The following is a 26,298-nucleotide window of genomic DNA, read 5'->3' on the forward strand; positions in this document are numbered from 1 at the left end:
AACGGAATTAAATACAAAAGGCACAATGCCGACTTAAGTACAAGAAGACTGACTGTTCTTACTGTCTATGTTTTGAACCTTTCCTGTAAGACCAGTTTTAGATTCCGATGCATCACTTCAGGTTTACTGTATCCCTTGGACCTTCTTATTGACGATGAAACACAGAAATTGCATCGAAATTAAATACAAAAGGTACAATGCCTACTTAAATACTAGAAGACTGACTCTTGTTACTGTCAATGTTTTGAACCTTTCCTGTGAGACCAGTTTTAGATTGTGATGCTTCACTTCAGGTTTATTGTATCCCTTGGACCTTCTTATTGTAGATGCAACACAGAAATGGCATCGGAAATAAATACAAAAGGCACAATGCTGACTTAAGTACAGAAGACTGTCTCTCCTTACTGTCTATGTTTTGAACCTTTTCTGTGAGACCAGTTTTAGATACCGATGCTTCACTTCATGTTTACTGTATCCCTTGGACTTTCTTATTGACGATGAAACACAGAAATTGCATCGCAATCGAATACAAAAGGCACAATGCCGAGTTAAGTACAAGAAGACTGACTCTTCTTACAGTCTGTGTTTTAAACCTTTCCTGTGACACCAGTTTTAGATTCCGATGCTTTACTTCAGGTTAACTGTAGCCCTTGGACCATCTTATTGACGATGGAACACAGAAGTGGAATCGGAATTAAATACAAAAGGCACAATGCCGACTTAAGTACTAGAAGACTGACTCTTCTTACTGTCTATATATTGAACCTTTCGTGTGAGACCAGTTTTGATTTCGATGGTTCACTTCAGGTGTACTGTATCCCTTGGACCTTCTTTTTGACGATGAAACACAGAAGTTGCATCGGAATTAAATACAAAAGGCACAATGGCGTCTTCAGTACAAAAAGGTTGACTCTTCTTAACGTCTATGTATGAAACTTTCCTGTGAGACAAGTTTTAGACATCGATGCTTCACTTCAGGTTTACTGTATCCCTTGGACCTACTTATTGACGATGAAACAGAGAAATTGCATCGGAATTAAATACAAAAGGCACAATGCCGACTTAAGAACAAGAAGACTGACTCTCCTTACTATGTTTTGAACCTTTCCTGTGAGACCAGTTTTAGATTCCGATGATTCACTTCAGGTTTACTGTTTCCCTTGGACCTTCTTATTGACGTTGAAACACTGAAATTGCATCGGAATTAATTACAAAAGGCACAATGCATTCCTAAGTACTAGAAGACTGACTCTTCTGACTGTCTATGCTTTGAACCTTTCTTGTAAGACCAGTTTTAGATTCCGATGCTTCACTTCAGGTATACTGTATCACTTGGACCTTTTTATTGACGATGAAACACAAAAATTGCATCGGAAGTAAATACAAAAGGCACAATGGCGACTTAAGTACAAGAAGACTGACTTTTCTTACTGTCTATGTTTTAAACCTTTCCTGTGAGACCAGGTTTAGATTCCGATGCTTCACTTCTAGCTTACTGTATCCTTTGGACCTTCTTATTGACGATGAATCACAGAAATTGCATCGGAATTAAAAACAAAAGGCACAATGCCGATTTAAGTACAAGAAGACTGACACTTCTTACTCTCTATGTTTTTAACCTTCCCTGTGAGTCCAGTTTTCGATTCCAATGCTTCACTTCAGGTTTACTGTATCCCTTGGACCTTCTTATTGACGATGAAACAAAGAAATTGCATCGGAATTAAATAAAAAAGGCACAATTCCTACTGAAGTAGAGGAACACTGACTCTTCTTACTGACTATGTTTTGAACCTTTCCTTTGAGACCAGCTTTGGATTCTGAAGCTTCACTTCAGGTTTACTGTATTCCTTGGACCTTCTTAATGACGATGAAACACAGAAATTACATCGGAATTAAATACAAAAGGCACAATGCTGACTTAAGTACTAGAAGACTGACTCTTCTTACCGTCTATGATTTGAACCTTTCCTGTGTGACCAGTTTTAGATTCCGATGCTTCACTTCAGGTTTACTGCATTCCTTGGACCTTCTTAATGACGATGAAACACAGAAATTGCATCGGAATGAAATACAAAAGGCACAATGCCGACGTAGGTAGAAGAAGTCTGACACTTCTTACTGTATATGATTTGAACCATTACTGTGAGACAAGTTTTAGATTCCGATGCTTCACTTCTGGTTTACTGTATCCCTTGGACCTTCTTATTAACGATGAAACACAGAAATGGCATCGGAATTAAATACAAAAGGCACAATGCCGAAATTAAGTACAAGAAGACTGACTCTTCTTACTGTCTATCCTTTGAACCTTTCCTGTGAGACCTGGTTTAGATTCCGATGCTTCACTTCAGTCTTACTCTATCCTTTGGACCTTCTTATTGACGATGAAACACAGAAATTGTATCGGAATTAAATACAAAAGGCACAATGCCGACTTAAGTACAAGAAGACTGACTCTTCTTACTGTCTATGTTTTGAACCTTTCCTGTGAGACCAGTTTTAGATTCCGACGCTTCACTTCAGGTTTACTGTATCCCTTCGACCTTCTTATTGACGATGAAACACAGAATTTGCATCGGAATTAAATGCAAAAGGCACAATGGCGTCTTAAGTACGACAAGAATGACTCTTCTTACTGCCTAGGTTTGAAACTTTCCTGTGAGACCAGTTTTAGATATCAATGCTTCACTTCAGCTTTACTGTATCCCTTGGACCTTCTTATTGACGATGAAACACAGAAATTGCATCGGAATTAAATAAAAAAGGCACAATTCCTACTGAAGTAGAGGAACACTAGTCTCACAGGAAAGGTTCAAAGCATAGACAGTAAGAAGCGTCAGTTTTGGATTCCGAGGTTACACTTCCGGTTTACTGTATCTCTTTGACCTTCTTATGGACAATGAAACACAAAAATTGAATCGGAATTAAATACAAGTGGCACAATGCCGACTTAAGTACATGAGGACTGACCTTTTCTTACATTCTATGATTTGAGCCTTTCCTGTCAGAGCAGTTTTAGATATCGATGCTTCGCATCAGGTTTACTGTATACCTTGGACCTTCTTTTCGACGATGAAACAAAGAAATTGCATCGGAATAAAATACAAAAGTCACACTGCCTACTGAAGTAGAGGAACACTGACTTTTCTAACTGTCTATGCTTTGTACCTTTCCAGTGAGACCAGTTTTGGATTCCGAAGCTTCACTTCGAGCTGCTGTATCCCTTTGACCTTCTTATTGACAATGAAACACAAAAATTGCATCGGAATTAAATACAAAAGGCACAATGGCGTCTTAAGCACAAGAAGAAGGACTCTTCTTACTGTCTAAGTTTGAAACTTTCCTGTGAGACCAGTTTTAGATATCAATGCTTCACTTCAGGTTTTCGATATCCCTTGGAACGTCTTATTGACGATGAAACACTGAAATTGATTCGGAAATAAATAAAAAGGCACAATGCCGACGTAAGTACAAGAAGACTGACTCTTTTTTCTGTCTATGTTTTGAACCTTTCCTGTGAGACCAGTTTTGGATTCCGATGCTTCACTTCAGGTTCACTGTATACCTTGGACCTTCTTGTCGACGATGAAACAAAGAAATTGCATCGGAATTAAATACAAAAGTCACACTGCCTACTGAAGTAGAGGAACACTGACTTTTCTTACTGTCTATGCTTTGTACCTTTCCAGTGAGACCAGTTTTGGATTCCGAAGCTTCACTTCGGGCTGCTGTATCCCTTTGACCTTCTTATTGACAATGAAACACAAAAATTGCATCGGAATTAAATACAAAAGGCTCAATGCCGACTTAAGTACAAATGACTGACTCTTCTTACTGTCTATGTTTTGAACCATTCTTATCGACGATGAAACACAAAAATTGCATCGGAATTAAAAACAAATAGCACAATGCCGACTTAAGTACAAGTGGGTTGACACTTCCTTACATTCTATGATTTGAGCCTTTCCATTCAGAGCAGTTTTATATTCCGATGCTTCACTTCAGGTCTACTGTATCCCTTGGACCTTCTTATCGACGATGAAACACAGAAATTGAATCGGAATTAGATATAAAAGGCACAATGCCTACTGAAGTAGAGGAACACTGACTCTTCTTACTGTCTATGCTTTGTACCTTTCCTGTGGGACCAGTTTTGGATTCCGAAGCTGCACTTCAGGTTTGTTGTATCCCTTCGACCTTCTTATTGACAATAAAACACAAAAATTTCATCGGAATTAAATATAAAAGGCTCAATGCCGACTTAAGTACAAGACGACTGACCATTTCTTACATTCTATGATTTGAGCCTTTCCTGTCAGAGCAGTTTTAGATATCGATGCTTTACTTCAGCTTTACTGTATTCCTTGGACCTTCTTATTGACGATGAAACACAGAAATTGCATCGCAATTAAATACAAAAGGCATAATGCCGACTTAAGTACTAGAAGACTGACTCTTCTCACCGTCTATCCTTGGACCCTTTCCTGTGATACCAGTTTTATATTCCGATGCTCACTTCAGGTTTACTGGATCCCTTGGACCTTCTTATGGACGATGAAACACAGAAATTGCATCGGAATTAAATACAAAAGGCACAATGCCGACCTAAGACAGTAAGAGGAGTCGGTCTCCTTGTACTATGTTAAGAGCCCTTCCTTTGAGACCAGGTTTAGATTTCGATGCTTCACTTCAGGTTTACTGTAGCCCTTCGACCTTCTTATTGACGATGAAACCTAGAAATGGCATCGGAATTAAACACAAAAGGCACAATGCCTACTGAAGTAGACGAACACTGACTCTTCTTACTGTCTATGTTTGAACCTTTCCTGTGACACCAGTTTTGGATTCCGAAGCTTCACTTCAGGTTAACTGTATCCCTTTGACCATCTTATTGACAATGAAACACAAAAATTGCATCGGAATGAAATAGAAAGCGCACAATGCCGACTTAAGTACAAGACGACTGACCCTTTCTTACATTCTATGATTTGAGCCTTTCTTGTCAGAGCAATTTTAGATATCGATGCTTCACTTCAGGTTTACTGTATTCATTGGACCTTTTTATTGACGATGAAACACAGAAATTCCATCGGAATAAAATACAAAAGGCACAATACCGACTTAAGTACTAGAAGACTGACTCTTCTTACTGTCTATGTTTTGCACCTTTCCTGTGATACCAGTTTTAGATTCCGATGCTTCACTTCAGGTTTACTGTATCCCTTGGACCTTTTTATTGACGATGAAACCCAGAAATTGCATCGGAAATAAATACAGAAGGCACAATACCGACTTAAGTACAAGAAGACAGACTCTTCTTACTGTCTATGTTTTGAACCTTTCCTTTGACACCAGGTTTAGTTTCCGATGCTTCACTTCAGGCTTACTGTATTCTTTGGACCTTCTTATTGACGATTAAACACAGAAATTGCATCAGAATTAAATACAAAAGGCACAATGCCGACGAAAGTACAAGAAGACTGAGTCTTCTTACTGTTTATGTTTTGAACCTGTCCTGTGAGACCAGTTTTAGATTCTGATGCTTCACGTTTACAGTATCCCTTGGACCTTCTTATTGACGATGAAACACAGAAATTGCATCGAAATTAAATACAAATGTACAATGCATACTTAAGTACAAGAAGACTGACTCTTTTAACAGTCTATGTTTTCAACCTTTCTTATCGACGATGAAACACAAAAATTGCATCGGAATTAAAAACAAATAGCACAATGCCGACTTAAGTACAAGTGGACTAACACTTCCTTACATTCTATGGTTTGAGCCCTTCCATTCAGAGCAGCTTTATATTCCGATGCTTCACTTCAGGTCTACTGTATCCATTGGACCTTCTTATTGACGAAGAAACACAGAAATTGCATCGAAATTAAGTAACAAAGGTACAATGCCGACCTAAGTACTAGAATACTGACTCTTGTTACTGTCAAGCTTCGAACCTTTCCTGTGAGACCAGTTTTAGATTCCGATGATTTTCTTCAGGTTTACTGTATCCCTTGGACCATCGTATTGACGTTGAAACACATAAATTGCATCGGAATTAAATACAAAAGGCACAATGCCGACTTAAGTACAAGAAGACTGACTCTTCTTACTGCCTATGTTTTGAACCTTTCCTGTGAGGCCAGTAATAGATTCCTATGCTTCAATTAATGTATACTGCATCCCTTGGATCTTCTTATTGACGATGAAATACAGAAATTGCATCGGAATTAAATACAAAAGGCACAATGCCGACTTAAGTACAAGGCGACTGACTCTTCTCACTGTCTATGATTTGAACATTTCCTGTGAGACCAGTTTTAGATTACGATGCTTCACTTCAGCCTTACTGTATCCTTTGGACCTTCTTATTGACGATGAAACACAGAAATTGCATCTGAATTAAATTCAAAAGGCACAATGCCGACTGAAGTACAAGAGAACTGACTTTTCTTACATTCTATGATTTGAGCTTTTCCTTTGAGACCAGTTTTAGATTCCGATGCTTCACTTGAGGTTTAATGTATCCCTTCGACCTTCTTATTGACGATGAAACGCAGAAATTGCATCGGAATTAAATACAAAAGGCACAATGCCTACTCAAGTAGAGGAACACTGACTCTTCTTACTGCCTATGTTTGAACCTTTCCTGTAAGACCAGTTTTAGATTTCGAAGCTTCGCTTCAGGTTTACTGTATCCCTTGGACTTTCTTATTGACAATGAAACATAAATATTGCATCGGAAGTAAATACAAAAATCACAATACCGACTTAAGTACAAGAAGATTCACTCTTCTTACTGTGTATGATTCGTAAATTTCCTGTGAGGCCGGTTTTAGAATCCGATGCTTCACTTCAGGTTTACTGTATCCCTTGCACCTTCTTATTGACGATGAAACACAGAAATGGCATCGGAATTAAATACAAAAGGCACAATGCCGACTTAAGTACAAAAAGACTGACTGTTCTTACTGTCTATGTTTGAACCTTTCCTGTGAGACCAGTTTTAGATACCGATGCTTCACTTCATGTTTACTGTATCCCTAGGACCTTCTTATTGACCATGAAACACAGAAATTGCATCGGAATTAAATACAAAAGGCACAAGCCCGACTTAAGTACAAGAAGACAGACTCTTCCTACTGCCTATGTTTTGAACCTTTCCTGTGAGAACAGTTTTACATTCCGATGATTCACTTCAGGCTTATTGCATCCTTTGGACCTTCTTATTGACGATGATACACAGATATTGCATCGGAATTGAATACAAAAGGCACAATGCCGAACTAAGACAGTAAGAGGAGTCGGTCTCCTTGTACTATGTTTAGAGCCCTTCCTGTGAGACCAGTTTTAGATTCCGATGCTTCACTTCAGGTTTACTGTATCCCTTGGACCTTCTTATTGACGATGAAACACAGAAATCGCATCGAAATTAAAAACAAAGGTCACAATGCCGACTTAAGTACAAAAAGAATGACAATTCTTACTGTCTATGTTTTGAACCTTTCCTGTGAGACCAGTTTTGGTTTCCGATGCATCACTTCAGATTTACTATATCCCTTGGACATTTTTATTGACGATGAAACGCAGAAATTGCATCGGAAATAAATACAAAAGGCACAATGCCGGCTTAAGTACTAGAAGACTGACTCATCTTACGCTCTATGTTTTGGACCTTTCCAGTGTGACCAGTTTTAGATTCCGATGCTTCACTTCTGGTTTACTGTATTCCTTGGACCTTCTTATTGACGATGAAACACAGAAATTGCATCGGAACTAAATACAAAAGGCACAACGCCGGCTTAAGTACTAGGAGACTGACTCTTCTTATCGTCTATGTTTTGAACCGTTCCTGTGTGACCTGTTTTAGGTTCCGATGCTTCACTTTAGGTTTACTGTATCCCTTGGACCTTCTTAATGACGAAGAAACACAGAAATTGCATCGAAATTAAATACAAAAGGCACAATGTCGACTTAAGTACAAACGACTGACTCTTCTTACCGTCTATGTTTTGAACCTTTCCTGTGAGACCAGTTATAGATTCCGATGCTTCACTTCAGGTTTATTGTATTCTTTGGATCTTCTTATTGACGATGAAATACAGAAATTGCATCGGAATTAAATATAGAAGGCACAATGCCGGTTTGAGTACAAGAAGATTGACTCTTCTTTCTGTGTATGATTTGAATCTTTCCTGTGAGACCAATTTTAGAATCCAATAGTTCACTTCAGGTTAACTGTATCCCTTGGACCTTCTTATTGACGATGAAACACAGAAATTGCATCGGAATTAAATACAAAAGGCACAATGCCGCCTTAAGTACATGAAGACTGACTCTTCTTACTGTCTATATTTTGAACCTTTCCTTTGAGACCAGTTTAGATTCCGATGCTTCACTTCAGGTTTACCGTATCCCTTGGACCTTCTTATTGACGATGAAACAGAGAAAGGGCATCGGAATTAGATACAAAAGGCACAATGCCGACTTATGTACAAGAAGACTGACTATTCTTACTGTCTATGTTTTAGAACTTTCCTGTGAGACCGGTTTTAGATTCAGATCCTTCACTTCAGGTTTACTGTATCCCTTGGACCTTCTTATTGACGATGAAAAACAGAAATTCCATCGGAATTAAATACAAAAGGCACAATGGCATCTTAAGTACAAGAAGAATCACTCTTCTTACAGTCTATGTTTGAAACTTTCCTGTGTGACCAGTTTTAGATATCGATGCTTCACTTCAGGTTTACTGTATCCCTTGGACCTTCTTATTGACGATGAAACACAGAAATCGCATCGGAATTAAGTACAAAAGGCCCAATGCCGACTTAAGTACAAGAAGACTGACTCTTCTTACTGTCTATGTTTTGAACATTTCCAGTGAGACCAGTTTTATATTCCGATGCTCACTTCAGGTTTACTGTATCCCTTGGACCTTCTTATGGACGATGACACACAGAAATTGCACCGGAATGAAATACAAAAGGCACAATGCCGACTTAAGTACACGAATACTCACTCTTCTAACTGTCTATATTTTGAACCTTTCCTGTGAGACCAGTTATAGCTTCCGATGCAATACTTCAGGTTTACTGTATCCCTTGGACCTTCTTATTGACGTTGAAACACTCAAATTGCATTGGAATTAAATACAAAAGGCACAATGCCAACTTAAGTACAAGAAGACTGACTCTTCTTACTGTCTATGTTTTGAACCTTCCCTGTGAGAGCAATTTTAGATTCCGATGCTTCACTTCAGGTTTACTGTATCCCTTGGACCTTCTTATTGACGATGAAACACAGAAATTGCATCGGAATTAAATACAAAAGGCTCAATGCTGAACTAAGTACAAGAAGACTGACTCTTCTTACTGTCTATGTTTTGAACCTTACCCGTGAGACCGGTTTAGCTTCCGACGCATCACTTCAGGTTTACTGTATCCCTTGGACCTTCAAATAGACGTTGAAACACTGAAATTGCATCGGAATTAAATACAAAAGGCACAATGCCTACTTAAGTACAAGAAGACTGACTCTTCTTACTTTGTATGATTTGAACCATTCTGTGAGACCAGTTTTAGAATCCGATGATTCACTTCAGGTTTACTCTATCCCTTGGACCTTCTTATTGACGATAAAACACAGAAAGGGCATCGGAATTAAATACAAAAGGCACAATGCCGACTTAAGTACAATAAAACTGACTCTTCTCACTGTCTATGTTTTGAACCTTTCCTGTGAGACCAGTTTTGGATTCCGAAGCTTCACTTCTGGTTTACTGTATCCCGTGGACCTTAATATTGACAATGAAACACAAAAAATTGCATCGGAATTAAATATAAAAGGCACAATGCCGAACTAAGTACAAGAAGACCGACTCCTTTTACTGTCTATGTTTAGAGCCTTTCCTGTGAGACCAGTTTTAGATTCCGATGTTTAACATCAGGTTTACTGTATCCCTTGGACCTTCTTATTGACGTTGAAACACAGAAATTGCATCGGAATTAAATAGAAAAGGTACAATGGCGTCTTAAGTACAAGAAGAATGACTCTTTTTACTGTCTATGTTTGAAATGTTCCTGTGAGACCGGTTTTAGATATCGATGCTTCACTTCAGGTTTACTGTATCCCTTAGACCTTCTTATTGACGACGAAACGCAGAAATCAAATCGGAAGTAAATACAAAAGGCACAATGCCGACTTAAGTACAAGAAAACTGACTCTACATACTCTCTATGTTTTGAACCTTTCCTGTGAGACCAGTTTTATATTCCGATGCTCACTTCAGGTTTACTGTATCCCTAGCACCTTCTTATGGACGATGAAACACAGAAATTGCATCGGAATTAAATACAAAAGGCACAATGCCAACTTAAGTACAAGAAGACTGACTCTTCTTACTGTCTATGTTTTGAACCTTCCCTGTGAGAGCAATTTTAGATTCCGATGCTTCACTTCAGGTTTACTGTATCCCTTGGACCTTCTTATTGACGATGAAACACAGAAATTGCATCGGAATGAAATACAAAAGGCTCAATGCTGAACTAAGTACAAGAAGACTGACTCTTCTTACTGTCTATGCTTTGAACCTATCCTGTGAGACCAGGTTTAGATTTCGATGCTTCACTTCAGGTTTACTGTATCCCTTGGACCTCTTATTGACAATGAAACACAAAAATTGCATCGGAGTTAAATACAAAAGGCACAATGCCGACTTAAGTACAAGAAGACTGACTCTTCTTACTGTCTATGCTTTAAACCTATCCTGTGAGACCAGTTTTAGATTTCGATGCTTCACTTCAGGTTTACTGTATCCCTTGGACCTCTTATTGACAATGAAACACAGAAATTGCATCGGAAATAAATATAAAAGGCACAATGCCGACTTAAGTACAAGAAGACTGACTCTTGTTACTGTCTATGTTTTGAGCCTTTCCTGTGAGACCAGTTTTAGAATACGATGCTTCACTTCAGGCTTACTGTATCCCTTGGACCTTCTTATTGGCGATGAAACACAGAAACTGCGTCGAAATTAAATACAAAGGTCACAATGCCGACTTTAGTACAAGAAGACTGACTCTTCTTACGTTCTATGTTTTGAAGCTTTCCTGTGAGACCAGTATTATATTCCGATGCTCACTTCAGGTTTACTGTATCCCTTGGACCTTCTTATTGACGTTGAAACCCAGAAATTGCATCGGAATTAAATAGAAAAGGTACAATGGCGTCTTAAGTTCAAGAAGAATGACTCTTCTTACTGTCTATGTTTGAAATGTTCCTGTGAGACCAGTTTTAGATATCGATGCTTCAATTCAGGTTTACTGTATCCCTTGGACCTTCTTATTGACGACGAAACGCAGAAATCGCATTCGAAGTAAATACAAAAGGCACAATGCCGACTTAAGTACAAGAAAACTGACTCTTTATACTCTCTATGTTTTGAAACTTTCCTGTGAGACCAGTTTTAGATTCCGATGCTTCACTTCAGGTTTACTGTATCCCTTGGAGCTACTTACTGACGATGAAACACAAAAATTGCATCAGAATTACATACAAAAGGCACAATGCGCACTTATGTACAAGAATACTGACTCTCCTACTGCCTATGTTTTGAGCCTTTCCTGTCAGACCAGTTTTAGATTCCGATGCTTCACATCAGGTTTACTGTATCCCTTGGAGTTTCTTATTGACAATGATACACAAATATTGCATCGGAATGAAATACAAAAGGCACAATGCCGACTTCAGTACATGAAGACTGACTCTTCTTACTGTCTATGTTTTGAACCTTTCCTGTGAGACCGGTTTTAGATTCTTATGCTTCACTTCAAGCTTACTGTTCCCTTGGACTTTCTTATTAAAGATGAAACACAGAAATTGCATCGGAATTAAATACAAAAGGCACAAGCCCGACTTAAGTACAAGAAGACAGACTCTTCCTACTGCCTATGTTTTGAACCTTTCCTGTGAGAACAGTTTTACATTCCGATGATTCACTTCAGGCTTATTGCATCCTTTGGACCTTCTTATTGACGATGATACACAGATATTGCATCGGAATTGAATACAAAAGGCACAATGCCGAACTAAGACAGTAAGAGGAGTCGGTCTCCTTGTACTATGTTTAGAGCCCTTCCTGTGAGACCAGTTTTAGATTCCGATGCTTCACTTCAGGTTTACTGTATCCCTTGGACCTTCTTATTGACGATGAAACACAGAAATCGCATCGAAATTAAAAACAAAGGTCACAATGCCGACTTAAGTACAAAAAGAATGACAATTCTTACTGTCTATGTTTTGAACCTTTCCTGTGAGACCAGTTTTGGTTTCCGATGCATCACTTCAGATTTACTATATCCCTTGGACATTTTTATTGACGATGAAACGCAGAAATTGCATCGGAAATAAATACAAAAGGCACAATGCCGGCTTAAGTACTAGAAGACTGACTCATCTTACGCTCTATGTTTTGGACCTTTCCAGTGTGACCAGTTTTAGATTCCGATGCTTCACTTCTGGTTTACTGTATCCCTTGGACCTTCTTATTGACGATGAAACACAGAAATTGCATCGGAACTAAATACAAAAGGCACAACGCCGGCTTAAGTACTAGGAGACTGACTCTTCTTATCGTCTATGTTTTGAACCGTTCCTGTGTGACCTGTTTTAGGTTCCGATGCTTCACTTTAGGTTTACTGTATCCCTTGGACCTTCTTAATGACGAAGAAACACAGAAATTGCATCGAAATTAAATACAAAAGGCACAATGTCGACTTAAGTACAAACGACTGACTCTTCTTACCGTCTATGTTTTGAACCTTTCCTGTGAGACCAGTTATAGATTCCGATGCTTCACTTCAGGTTTATTGTATTCTTTGGATCTTCTTATTGACGATGAAATACAGAAATTGCATCGGAATTAAATATAGAAGGCACAATGCCGGTTTGAGTACAAGAAGATTGACTCTTCTTTCTGTGTATGATTTGAATCTTTCCTGTGAGACCAATTTTAGAATCCAATAGTTCACTTCAGGTTAACTGTATCCCTTGGACCTTCTTATTGACGATGAAACACAGAAATTGCATCGGAATTAAATACAAAAGGCACAATGCCGCCTTAAGTACATGAAGACTGACTCTTCTTACTGTCTGTATTTTGAACCTTTCCTTTGAGACCAGTTTAGATTCCGATGCTTCACTTCAGGTTTACCGTATCCCTTGGACCTTCTTATTGACGATGAAACAGAGAAAGGGCATCGGAATTAGATACAAAAGGCACAATGCCGACTTATGTACAAGAAGACTGACTATTCTTACTGTCTATGTTTTAGAACTTTCCTGTGAGACCGGTTTTAGATTCAGATCCTTCACTTCAGGTTTACTGTATCCCTTGGACCTTCTTATTGACGATGAAAAACAGAAATTCCATCGGAATTAAATACAAAAGGCACAATGGCATCTTAAGTACAAGAAGAATCACTCTTCTTACAGTCTATGTTTGAAACTTTCCTGTGTGACCAGTTTTAGATATCGATGCTTCACTTCAGGTTTACTGTATCCCTTGGACCTTCTTATTGACGATGAAACACAGAAATCGCATCGGAATTAAGTACAAAAGGCCCAATGCCGACTTAAGTACAAGAAGACTGACTCTTCTTACTGTCTATGTTTTGAACATTTCCAGTGAGACCAGTTTTATATTCCGATGCTCACTTCAGGTTTACTGTATCCCTTGGACCTTCTTATGGACGATGACACACAGAAATTGCACCGGAATGAAATACAAAAGGCACAATGCCGACTTAAGTACACGAATACTCACTCTTCTAACTGTCTATATTTTGAACCTTTCCTGTGAGACCAGTTATAGCTTCCGATGCAATACTTCAGGTTTACTGTATCCCTTGGACCTTCTTATTGACGTTGAAACACTCAAATTGCATTGGAATTAAATACAAAAGGCACAATGCCAACTTAAGTACAAGAAGACTGACTCTTCTTACTGTCTATGTTTTGAACCTTCCCTGTGAGAGCAATTTTAGATTCCGATGCTTCACTTCAGGTTTACTGTATCCCTTGGACCTTCTTATTGACGATGAAACACAGAAATTGCATCGGAATTAAATACAAAAGGCTCAATGCTGAACTAAGTACAAGAAGACTGACTCTTCTTACTGTCTATGTTTTGAACCTTACCCGTGAGACCGGTTTAGCTTCCGACGCATCACTTCAGGTTTACTGTATCCCTTGGACCTTCAAATAGACGTTGAAACACTGAAATTGCATCGGAATTAAATACAAAAGACACAATGCCTACTTAAGTACAAGAAGACTGACTCTTCTTACTTTGTATGATTTGAACCATTCTGTGAGACCAGTTTTAGAATCCGATGATTCACTTCAGGTTTACTCTATCCCTTGGACCTTCTTATTGACGATAAAACACAGAAAGGGCATCGGAATTAAATACAAAAGGCACAATGCCGACTTAAGTACAATAAAACTGACTCTTCTCACTGTCTATGTTTTGAACCTTTCCTGTGAGACCAGTTTTGGATTCCGAAGCTTCACTTCTGGTTTACTGTATCCCGTGGACCTTAATATTGACAATGAAACACAAAAAATTGCATCGGAATTAAATATAAAAGGCACAATGCCGAACTAAGTACAAGAAGACCGACTCCTTTTACTGTCTATGTTTAGAGCCTTTCCTGTGAGACCAGTTTTAGATTCCGATGTTTAACATCAGGTTTACTGTATCCCTTGGACCTTCTTATTGACGTTGAAACACAGAAATTGCATCGGAATTAAATAGAAAAGGTACAATGGCGTCTTAAGTACAAGAAGAATGACTCTTTTTACTGTCTATGTTTGAAATGTTCCTGTGAGACCGGTTTTAGATATCGATGCTTCACTTCAGGTTTACTGTATCCCTTAGACCTTCTTATTGACGACGAAACGCAGAAATCAAATCGGAAGTAAATACAAAAGGCACAATGCCGACTTAAGTACAAGAAAACTGACTCTACATACTCTCTATGTTTTGAACCTTTCCTGTGAGACCAGTTTTATATTCCGATGCTCACTTCAGGTTTACTGTATCCCTAGCACCTTCTTATGGACGATGAAACACAGAAATTGCATCGGAATTAAATACAAAAGGCACAATGCCAACTTAAGTACAAGAAGACTGACTCTTCTTACTGTCTATGTTTTGAACCTTCCCTGTGAGAGCAATTTTAGATTCCGATGCTTCACTTCAGGTTTACTGTATCCCTTGGACCTTCTTATTGACGATGAAACACAGAAATTGCATCGGAATGAAATACAAAAGGCTCAATGCTGAACTAAGTACAAGAAGACTGACTCTTCTTACTGTCTATGCTTTGAACCTATCCTGTGAGACCAGGTTTAGATTTCGATGCTTCACTTCAGGTTTACTGTATCCCTTGGACCTCTTATTGACAATGAAACACAAAAATTGCATCGGAGTTAAATACAAAAGGCACAATGCCGACTTAAGTACAAGAAGACTGACTCTTCTTACTGTCTATGCTTTAAACCTATCCTGTGAGACCAGTTTTAGATTTCGATGCTTCACTTCAGGTTTACTGTATCCCTTGGACCTCTTATTGACAATGAAACACAGAAATTGCATCGGAAATAAATATAAAAGGCACAATGCCGACTTAAGTACAAGAAGACTGACTCTTGTTACTGTCTATGTTTTGAGCCTTTCCTGTGAGACCAGTTTTAGAATACGATGCTTCACTTCAGGCTTACTGTATCCCTTGGACCTTCTTATTGGCGATGAAACACAGAAACTGCGTCGAAATTAAATACAAAGGTCACAATGCCGACTTTAGTACAAGAAGACTGACTCTTCTTACGTTCTATGTTTTGAAGCTTTCCTGTGAGACCAGTATTATATTCCGATGCTCACTTCAGGTTTACTGTATCCCTTGGACCTTCTTATTGACGTTGAAACCCAGAAATTGCATCGGAATTAAATAGAAAAGGTACAATGGCGTCTTAAGTTCAAGAAGAATGACTCTTCTTACTGTCTATGTTTGAAATGTTCCTGTGAGACCAGTTTTAGATATCGATGCTTCAATTCAGGTTTACTGTATCCCTTGGACCTTCTTATTGACGACGAAACGCAGAAATCGCATTCGAAGTAAATACAAAAGGCACAATGCCGACTTAAGTACAAGAAAACTGACTCTTTATACTCTCTATGTTTTGAAACTTTCCTGTGAGACCAGTTTTAGATTCCGATGCTTCACTTCAGGTTTACTGTATCCCTTGGAGCTACTTACTGACGATGAAACACAAAAATTGCATCAGAATTACATACAAAAGGCACAATGCGCACTTATGTACAAGAATACTGACTCTCCTACTGCCTATGTTTTGAGCTTTTCCTGTCAGACCAGTTTTAGATTCCGATGCTTCACATCAGGTTTACTGTATCCCTTGGAGTTTCTTATTGACAATGATACACAAATATTGCATCGGAATGAAATACAAAAGGCACAATGCCGACTTCAGTACATGAAGACTGACTCTTCTTACTGTCTATGTTTTGAACCTTTCCTGTGAGACCGGTTTTAGATTCTTATGCTTCACTTCAAGCTTACTGTTCCCTTGGACTTTCTTATTAAAGATGAAACACAGAAATTGCATCTGAATTAAATACAAAAGGCACAATGCCAACTTAAGTACAAGAAGACTGACTCTTCTTCCTGTCTATGATTTGAACCTTTCCTGTGAGACCAGTTTTAGATTCCGATGCTTTACTTCAGGTTTACTGTATCCCTTGGAACTCCTTATTGACGATGAAACACAGAAATTGCATCGGAAATAAATACAAAAAGCACAATGCTGACTTAAGTACAAAACACTGACTCTCCTGACTGTCTATGTTTTGAACCTTTCCAGTGAGACCAGTTTTGGATTCCGAAGCTTCACTTCTGGTTTACTGTGTCCCTTGGACCTTCATATTGACAATGAAACACAAAAAATTCCATCGGAATCAAATACAAAAGGCACAATGCCGAACTAAGTACGAGAAGACCGACTCCTCTTACTGTCTATGTTTACAGCCTTTCCTGTGAGACCAGTTTTAGATTCCGATGCTTCACATCAGGTTTACTGTATCCCTTGGACCTTCATATTGACGATGACACACAGAAATTACATCGAAATTAAATACAAAGGTCACAATGCCGACGTAAGTACAAGAAGACTGACTCTTCTTAGTGTCTATGTTTTGAACCTTTCCTGTGAGACAAGTTTTAGATTCCGATGTTTCACTTCAGGTTTACTGTATCTCTTGGACCTTCTTATTGACAATGAAACACAGAAATTGCATCGGAAATAAATACAAAAGGCACAATGCCGACTTAAGTACAAGAAGACTGACTCTTCTTACTGTCTATGTTTTGAGCCTTTCCTGTGAGACCAGTTTTAAAATACGATGCTTCACTTCAGATTTACTGTATCCCTTGGACCTTCTTATTAACGATGAAACACAGAAACTGCATCGAAATTAAATACAAAGGTCACAATGCCGACTTTAGTACAAGAAGACTCACTCTTCTTACTGTCTATGTTTTGAAGCTTTCCTGTGAGACCAGTATTATATTCCGATGCTCACTTCAGGTTTACTGTATTCCTTGGACCTTCTTATTGACGTTGAAACACAGAAATTGCATCGGAATTAAATAGAAAAGGTACAATGGCGTCTTAAGTACAAGAAGAATGACTCTTCTTATTGTCTATGTTTTGAACCTTTCCTGTGAGACCAGTTTTAGCTTCCGATGCATCACTTCAGGTTTACTGTATCCCTTGGACCTTTTTATTGACGAGGAAACACAGAAATTGCATCGGAAATAAATACAAAAGGCACAATGCCGAACTAAGTACAAGATGACCGACTCCTCTTACTGTCTATGTTTAGAGCCTTTCCTGTGAGACCAGTTTTAGATTCCGATGCTTCACTTCAGGTTTACTGTATCCCTTGGATCTTTTTATTGAGGATGAAACACAGAAATTGCATCGGAAATAAATACAAAAGGCACAATGCCTGCTGAAGTAGAGGAACATTGACTGTTCTTACTGTCTATGTTTTGAACCTTTCCAGTAAGACCAGTTTTGGATTCCGAAGTTTCACTTCTGGTTTACTGTATCCCTTGGACCCTCATATTGACAATGAAACACTAAAAATTGCATCGGAATTAAATACAAATTGCACAATGCCGAACTAAGTATAAGAAGACCGACTCCTCGGACTGTCTATGTTTAGAGCCTTTCCTGTGAAACCAGTTTTAGATTCCGAAGCTTCACATCAGGTTTTCTGTATCCCTTGGAGCTTCTTATTGACGATGACACACAGAAATTGCATCGAAATTAAATACAAAGGTCACAATGCCGACGTAAGTACAAGTAGACTGACTCTTCTTAGTGTCTAAGTTTTGAACCTTTCCTGTGAGACAAGTTTTAGATTCCGATGTTCACTTCAGGTTTACTGTATCCCTTGGACCTTCTTATTGACAATGAAACACAGAATTTGCATCGGAAATAAATACAAAAGGCACAATCCCGACTTAAGTACAAGAAGACTGACTCTTCTTACTGTCTATGTTTTTAGCCTTTCTTGTGAGACCAGTTTTAGAATACGATGCTTCACTTCTGATTTACTGTATCCCTTTGGACCTTCTTATTCACGATGAAACACATAAACTGCATCGAAATTAAATACAAAGGTCACAATGCCGACTTAAGTACAAGAAGACTGACTCTTCTTACTGTCTATGTTTTGAACCTATCCTGTGAGACCAGTTTTAGATTCCGATGCTTCACTTCAGGTTTACTGTATCCCTTGGACCTCTTATTGACAATGAAACACAAAAATTGCATCGGAGTTAAATACAAAATGCACAATGCCGACTTAAGTACAAGAGGAATGACTCTTCTTACACTCTATGATTTGAGCCTTTCCTGTGAGACCAGTTTTAGATTCCGATGCTTCACTTCAGATTTACTGTATCCCTTGGACCTTCTTATTGTCGATGAAACACAGAAATTGCGTCGGAATGAAATACAAAAGGCACAATGCCAACTTAAGTACAAGTAGACTGACTCTTCTTACTGTCTATGTTATGAACCTATCCTGTGAGACCAGTTTTAGCTTCCGATGCATCACTTCAGGTTTACTGTATCCCCTGGAACTTCTTATTGACGATGAAACACAGAAATTGCATCGGAATTAAATACGGAAGGAACAATGCCGACTTAAGTACAAGAAGACTGACTTCTTAGTATCTATGTTTGACCTTTTCCTGTGAGACCAGTTTTAGATTCCGATGCTTCACTTCAGGCTTACTGTATCCTTTGTACCTTCTTATTGCGGATGAAACACAGAAATTGCATCGGAATTAAATACAAAAGGCACCATGCCGAATGAAGTACAAGAGAAGTGATTTTTCTTACATTCTATGATTTGAGCCCTTCATTTGAGACGAGTTTTAGATTCCGATGCTTCACTTGAGGTTTAATGTATCCCTTGGACCTTCTTATTGACGATGAAACGCAGAAATTGCATCGGAATTAAATACGAAAGGCACAATGCCTACTGAAGTAGAGGAACACTGACTCTTCTTACTGCCTATGTTTTGAACCTCTCCTGTAAGACCAGTTTTGGATTTCGAAGCTTCGCTTCAGTTTTACTGTATCCCTTGGACTTTCTTATTGACAATAAAACACAAATATTGCATCGGAATTAAATACAAAAATCACAATGCCGACTAACGTACAAGAAGACTCACTCTTCTTACTGTGTATGATTCGTACCTTTCCTGTGAGGCCGGTTTTAGATTCCGATTCTTCACATCAGATTTACTGTATCCCTTGGACCTTCTTAATGTCGATGAAACACAGAAATTGCATCGGAACGAAATACAAAAGGTACAATGCCAACTTAAGTACAGGTAGACTGACTCTTCTTACTGTCTATGTTATGAACCTATCCTGTGAGACCAGTTTTAGATTCCGATGCTCCACTTCTGGTTTACTGTATCCCTTGGACTTTCTTATTGACAATGAAACACAAATATTGCATCGGAATTAAACACAAAAGGCACAATGCCGACTTCAGTACAAGAAGACTGACTCTTCTTACTGTCTATGTGTTGAACCTTCCTTGTGAGACCAGTTTTAGATTCCGATTCTTCACATCAGGTTTACTGTATCCCTTGCACCTTCTTATTGACGATGAAACACAGAAATGGCATCGGAATTAAATACAAAAGGCACAATGCCGACTTAAGTACAAAAAGACTGACTGTTCTTACTGTCTATGTTTGACCCTTTCCTGTGAGACCAGTTTTAGATACCGATGCTTCACTTCATGTTTACTGTATCCCTAGGACCTTCTTATTGACCATGAAACACAGAAATTGCATCGGAATTAAATACAAAAGGCACAAGCCCGACTTAAGTACAAGAAGACAGACTCTTCCTACTGCCTATGTTTTGAACCTTTCCTGTGAGAACAGTTTTACATTCTGATGATTCACTTCAGGCTTATTGCATCCTTTGGACATTCTTATTGACGATGATACACAGATATTGCATCGGAATTGAATACAAAAGGCACAATGCCGAACTAAGACAGTAAGAGGAGTCGGTCTCCTTGTACTATGTTTAGAGCCCTTCCTGTGAGACCAGTTTTAGATTCCGATGCTTCACTTCAGGTTTACTGTATCCCTTGGACCTTCTTAATGACGAAGAAACACAGAAATTGCATCGAAATTAAATACAAAAGGCACAATGTCGACTTAAGTACAAACGACTGACTCTTCTTACCGTCTATGTTTTGAACCTTTCCTGTGAGACCAGTTATAGATTCCGATGCTTCACTTCAGGTTTATTGTATTCTTTGGATCTTCTTATTGACGATGAAATACAGAAATTGCATCGGAATTAAATATAGAAGGCACAATGCCGGTTTGAGTACAAGAAGACTGACTCTTCTTTCTGTGTATGATTTGAGTCTTTCCTGTGAGACCAATTTTAGAATCCAATAGTTCACTTCAGGTTAACTGTATCCCTTGGACCTTCTTATTGACGATGAAACACTGAAATTGCATCGGAATTAAATACAAAAGGCACAATGCCGCCTTAAGTACATGAAGACTGACTCTTCTTACTGTCTATATTTTGAACCTTTCCTTTGAGACCAGTTTAGATTCCGATGCTTCACTTCAGGTTTACCGTATCCCTTGGACCTTCTTATTGACGATGAAACAGAGAAAGGGCATCGGAATTAGATACAAAAGGCACAATGCCGACTTATGTACAAGAAGACTGACTATTCTTACTGTCTATGTTTTGAACATTTCCAGTGAGACCAGTTTTATATTCCGATGCTCACTTCAGGTTTACTGTATCCCTTGGACCTTCTTATGGACGATGACACACAGAAATTGCACCGGAATGAAATACAAAAGGCACAATGCCGCCTTAAGTACATGAAGACTGACTCTTCTTACTGTCTATATTTTGAACCTTTCCTTTGAGACCAGTTTAGATTCCGATGCTTCACTTCAGGTTTACTGTATCCCTTTGACCTTCTTATTGACGATGAAAAACAGAAATTCCATCGGAATTAAATACAAAAGGCACAATGGCGTCTTAAGTACAAGAAGAATCACTCTTCTTACAGTCTATGTTTGAAACTTTCCTGTGTGACCAGTTTTAGATATCGATGCTTCACTTCAGGTTTACTGTATCCCTTGGACCTTCTTATTGACGATGAAACACAGAAATCGCATCGGAATTAAGTACAAAAGGCCCAATGCCGACTTAAGTACAAGAAGACTGACTCTTCTTACTGTCTATGTTTTGAACATTTCCAGTGAGACCAGTTTTATATTCCGATGCTCACTTCAGGTTTACTGTATCCCTTGGACCTTCTTATGGACGATGACACACAGAAATTGCACCGGAATGAAATACAAAAGGCACAATGCCGACTTAAGTACACGAATACTCACTCTTCTAACTGTCTATATTTTGAACCTTTCCTGTGAGACCAGTTATAGCTTCCGATGCAATACTTCAGGTTTACTGTATCCCTTGGACCTTCTTATTGACGTTGAAACACTCAAATTGCATTGGACTTAAATACAAAAGGCACAATGCCAACTTAAGTACAAGAAGACTGACTCTTCTTACTGTCTATGTTTTGAACCTTCCCTGTGAGAGCAATTTTAGATTCCGATGCTTCACTTCAGGTTTACTGTATCCCTTGGACCTTCTTATTGACGATGAAACACAGAAATTGCATCGGAATTAAATACAAAAGGCTCAATGCTGAACTAAGTACAAGAAGACTGACTCTTCTTACTGTCTATGTTTTGAACCTTACCCGTGAGACCGGTTTAGCTTCCGACGCATCACTTCAGGTTTACTGTATCCCTTGGACCTTCAAATAGACGTTGAAACACTGAAATTGCATCGGAATTAAATACAAAAGGCACAATGCCTACTTAAGTACAAGAAGACTGACTCTTCTTACTTTGTATGATTTGAACCTTTCTGTGAGACCAGTTTTAGAATCCTATGATTCACTTCAGGTTTACTCTATCCCTTGGACCTTCTTATTGACGATAAAACACAGAAAGGGCATCGGAATTAAATACAAAAGGCACAATGCCGACTTAAGTACAAGAAAACTGACTCTTCTCACTGTCTATGTTTTGAACCTTTCCTGTGAGACCAGTTTTGGATTCCGAAGCTTCACTTCTGGTTTACTGTATCCCTTGGACCTTAATATTGACAATGAAACACAAAAAATTGCATCGGAATTAAATATAAAAGGCACAATGCCGAACTAAGTACAAGAAGACCGACTCCTTTTACTGTCTATGTTTAGAGCCTTTCCTGTGAGACCAGTTTTAGATTCCGATGTTTAACATCAGGTTTACTGTATCCCTTGGACCTTCTTATTGACGTTGAAACACAGAAATTGCATCGGAATTAAATAGAAAAGGTACAATGGCGTCTTAAGTACAAGAAGAATGACTCTTTTTACTGTCTATGTTTGAAATGTTCCTGTGAGACCGGTTTTAGATATCGATGCTTAACTTCAGGTTTACTGTATCCCTTAGACCTTCTTATTGACGACGAAACGCAGAAATCAAATCGGAAGTAAATACAAAAGGCACAATGCCGACTTAAGTACAAGAAAACTGACTCTACATACTCTCTATGTTTTGAACCTTTCCTGTGAGACCAGTTTTATATTCCGATGCTCACTTCAGGTTTACTGTATCCCTTGCACCTTCTTATGGACGATGAAACACAGAAATTGCATCGGAATTAAATACAAAAGGCACAATGCCGACTTAAGTACACGAAGACTGACTCTTCTCACTATGTTTTGAACCTTTCCTGTTAGACCAGTTTTAGCTTCCGATGCATCTCTTCCGGTTTACTGTATGCCTTGGACCTTCATATTGACGTTGAAACACTGAAATTGCATCGGAATTAAATACAAATGGCACAATGCCGACTTAAGTACAAGAAGACTGACTCTTCTTACTGTCTATGCTTTGAACCTATCCTGTGAGACCAGGTTTAGATTACGATGCTTCACTTCAGGTTTACTGTATCCCTTGGACCTCTTGTTGACAATGAAACACAGAAATTGCATCGGAAATAAATATAAAAGGCACAATGCCGACTTAAGTACAAGAAGACTGACTCTTGTTACTGTCTATGTTTTGAGCCTTTCCTGTGAGACCAGTTTTAGAATACGATGCTTCACTTCAGATTTACTGTATCCCTTGGACCTTCTTATTGGCGATGAAACACAGAAACTGCGTCGAAATTAAATACAAAGGTCACAATGCCGACTTTAGTACAAGAAGACTGACTCTTCTTACATTCTATGTTTTGAAGCTTTCCTGTGAGACCAGTATTATATTCCGATGCTCACTTCAGGTTTACTGTATCCCTTGGACCTTCTTATTGACGTTGAAATACAGAATTTGCAACGGAATTAAATAGAAAAAGTACAATGGCGTCTTACGTACAAGAAGAATGACTCTTCTTACTGTCTATGTTTGAAATGTTCCTGTGAGACCAGTTATAGATATCGATGCTTCAATTCAGGTTTACTGTATCCCTTGGACCTTCTTATTGACTACGAAACGCAGAAATCGCATTCGAAGTAAATACAAAAGGCACAATGCCGACTTAAGTACAAGAAAACTGACTCTTTATACTCTCTATGTTTTGAAACTTTCCTGTGAGACCAGTTTTAGATTCCGATGCTTCACTTCAGGTTTACTGTATCCCTTGGAGCTACTTACTGACGATGAAACACAAAAATTGCATCAGAATTACATACAAAAGGCACAATGCGCACTTATGTACAAGAATACTGACTCTCCTACTGCCTATGTTTTGAGCCTTTCCTGTCAGCCCAGTTTTAGATTCCGATGCTTCACTTCAGGTTTCCTGTATCCCTTGGACTTTCTTATTGACAATGAAACACAAATATTGCATCGGAATGAAATACAAAAGGCACAATGCCGACTTCAGTACATGAAGACTGAGTCTTCTTACTGTCTATGTTTTGAACTTTCCTTGTGAGACCAGTTTCAGATTCTGATGCCTCACTTCCGGTTTAGAGTATCCCTTCAGGCTTCTTATTGACGATGAAGAACAGAAATTGCATCGGAATTGGATACAAAAGGTACAATGTCAACTTAAGTACAAGATTACTGACTCTTCTTACAATCTATGATTTCAGCCTTTCCTTTGAGACGATTTTTAGATTTCGATGCTTCACATGAGATTTACTGTATCCCCTGGAACTTCTTATTGACGAAGAAACACAGAAATTGCATCGGAATTAAATACAAAAGGAACAATGCCGACTGAAGTACAAGAGAAGTGACTCTTCTTACATTCTATGATTTGAGCCATTCCTTTGAGACGAGTTTTTAAGATTCCGATGCTTCACTTAAGGTTTAATGTATCCCTTGGACCTTCTTATTGACGACGGAACGCAGAAATTGCATCGGAATTAAAAACAAAAGGCACAATGCCTACTGAAGTAGAGGAACACTGACTCTTCTTACGGCCTATGTTTTGAACCTTTCCTGTAAGACCAGTTTGGGATTTCGAAGCTTCGCTTCAGGTTTACTGTATCCCTTGGACTTTCTTATTGACAATGAAACACAAATATTGCATCGGAATTAAATACAAAAATCACAATGCCGACTTACGTACAAGAAGACTCACTCGTCTTACTGTGTATGATTCGCACCTTTCCTGTGAGGCCGGTTTTAGATTCCGATGCTTCCCTTCAGGTTTACTGTATCCCTTGGACCTTCTTATTGACGATGAAACACAGAAATGGCATCGGAATTAAATACAAAAGGCACAATGCCAACTTAAGTACAAAAAGACTGACTGTTCTTACTGTCTATGTTTGAACCTTTCCTGTGAGACCAGTTTTAGATTCCAATGCTTTACTTCAGGTTTACTGTATCCCTTGGAACTCCTTATTGACGATGAAACACAGAAATTGCATCGGAAATAAATACAAAAAGCACAATGCTGACTTAAGTACAAAACACTGACTCTCCTGACTGTCTATGTTTTGAACCTTTCCAGTGAGACCAGTTTTGGATTCCGAAGCTTCACTTCTGGTTTACTGTATCCCTTGGACCCTCATATTGACAATGAAACACAAAAAATTCCATCGGAATTAAATACAAAAGGCACAATGCCGAACTAAGTACGAGAAGACCGACTCCTCTTACTGTCTATGTTTAGAGCCTTTCCTGTGAGACCAGTTTTAGATTCCGATGCTTCACATCAGGTTTACTGTATCCCTTAAACCTTCTTATTGACGATGACACACAGAAATTTCATCGAAATTAAATACAAAGGTCACAATGCCGACGTAAGTACAAGAAGACTCACTCTTCTTAGTGTCTATGTTTTGAACCTTTCCTGTGAGACCAGTTTTAGCTTCCGATGCATCACTTCAGGTTTACTGTATCCCTTGGACCTTTTTATTGACGATGAAACACAGAAATTGCATCGGAAATAAATACAAAAGGCACAATGCCGAACTAAGTACAAGATGACCGACTCCTCTTACTGTCTATGTTTAGAGCCTTTCCTGTGAGACCAGTTTTAGATTCCGATGCTTCACTTCAGGTTTACTGTATCCCTTGGATCTTTTTATTGAGGATGAAACACAGAAATTG

This window comes from Schistocerca serialis, chromosome 12 (genome assembly GCF_023864345.2).
Source record: "Schistocerca serialis cubense isolate TAMUIC-IGC-003099 chromosome 12, iqSchSeri2.2, whole genome shotgun sequence".
Taxonomy (NCBI): Eukaryota; Metazoa; Arthropoda; class Insecta; order Orthoptera; family Acrididae; genus Schistocerca; species Schistocerca serialis.